The sequence below is a fragment of the Eimeria maxima genome, genomic scaffold (assembly GCF_000499605.1).
Source record: "Eimeria maxima Weybridge genomic scaffold, Emw_scaff495, whole genome shotgun sequence".
NCBI classification, from domain to species: domain Eukaryota; phylum Apicomplexa; class Conoidasida; order Eucoccidiorida; family Eimeriidae; genus Eimeria; species Eimeria maxima.
This window is the reverse complement of record NW_013563874.1, coordinates 7,322-9,232: the sequence shown is the minus strand read 5'-3', so window position 1 is coordinate 9,232 and position 1,911 is coordinate 7,322.

The window sequence follows — 1,911 nt, the reverse complement described above, 5'->3', positions numbered from 1 at the left end:
TTTTTTTTTTTTTATTTTTTTTTTTTTTTTTTTTTTTTTTTTTTTGTTGCTACTGCTGCATGCATTTTCTTGTGTTTGTTTTTCTTTCTTCTTTTTCCGCTTTTTCCTCCATTTATTCTTTTTTTTTTCTTTTTTTCTTCTTTTTTTGTTTATTTAATTAAATTTATTCTTTTTTTTTCTTTTTTTTTGTCTTAGAAGATAAGAAGACAGGAGAGGGAGAAAGAGGAGAAGAAAGAGGAGAAGAAAGAGGAGAAAAAGGGGAAGAAAGAGGAGGAGAAGAAGAAGAAAGAGGAGAAGAAGAAGAGAGAGGGGAAGAAGAAGAAGAAGAAGAAGAAAGAAGAGAAGGAGAAAGACAAGAAGAAGAAGAACAAGAACAAGAACAAGGAGAAGAAAGAAAACAAAAAGAAAGAAAAAGAGGAGAAAAAGAAGGAGGAGAAGAACAAAATAAATTAAATAAAAAAGAAAGAAGAAAAAGAAGAAAAGAAAAAGAAAAAGAAGAAGAAAAAAGGAGAGAAAAAGAAGAAAAAGAAAAAAGAGAAAAAGTATTCAATTTAATTGCTAAACTTGTGCAGACACCCCAATCTTGTCATAGTAATTTAAGAAGATGTTCTGTTTAATTAATTAATTAATTAATTATATTTATTTATTTATTTATTTATTTATTTATTTATTTATTTATTTATTTATTTATTTATTTATTTAGTTTGTTTAATTAGTTTAATTAATTTATTCGTTTTTTTTCTTTAATAAGAGGAGAGGTATTCCTTCCCTCTGCGGTGTACAGACAACTTATATAGGCATATATATATTTATTTATTTATTTATTTATTTTATATAATATATATTTATTATATATTATATATTTATAAATTAATTTATTATTATTTAATATTTATTTTAGTATTATATGATAATATAAAATAGAGGGGAAGGGTTTAGGGTTTAGGGTTTAGGGTTTAGGGTTTAGGGTTTAGGGTTTAGATACAATAAAAAGAAAAGAATAAAAAAAAGAAAAAATTAAAAAAAAAAAGAAAATGTTAATAAATAAAATAATTAAAAAAAGAAATTAAATTAATTATTTATTTATTTAATTTCTTTTTATTAACCGCATAAAGAAGATACAACTGCTGCTGCTGCTTCTGCTGCTGCTTCTGCTGCAGCTGCTGCAGCTGCTGCTGCAGCTGCTGCTGTTGCTTCTGCTGTTGCTGCTGCTGCATAAAGAAGGATTGCCTTATTCTTAGGTGTATATCCATACATCTAACGACAAATCAGCATCTGCTGCTCCTGCTGCTGCTGCTGTTGCTGCTGCTGCTGCTCCTAGAAGTAGCAGCAGCAGCAGCAGCAGCAGCAGCAGCAAGTATATTTACCTATTATCTCCTATATATCTTTTTCTGTTGATTTGTTCGCTCTTTTCTTTTGTATTTATAAAAGAAAAAGGAGAATTTATTGTATTATAATCTATTAATAACTCTACATACCTATAAATAAATAAATAAATAAATAAATTAATTAATTAATTAATTAATTAAATAAATAAATAAATAAATTAATTAATTAATTAATTACCTACCTATCCCTTAAGAATTTATATTGTTTATGATTAATTGCCTTATGTATTTCTTTGTCATTAATAAAATAGACTAAATAAATAAATAAATAAATAAATAAATAAATAAATAAATAAATAAACTAATTAATTAATTAATTAATTAATTAATTAATTAATTAATTACCTACCTATCCCTTAAGAATTTATATTGTTTATGATTAATTGCCTTATGTATTTCTTTGTCATTAATAAAATAGACAAATGCATCTCCGCTAAATCTTCCATCTTTTAATCTTATTAATTCTATACTATTTATATTTATTTTTTTTTCTTTTTTTTTTTCTTTTTCTCCTTTTTCTTCT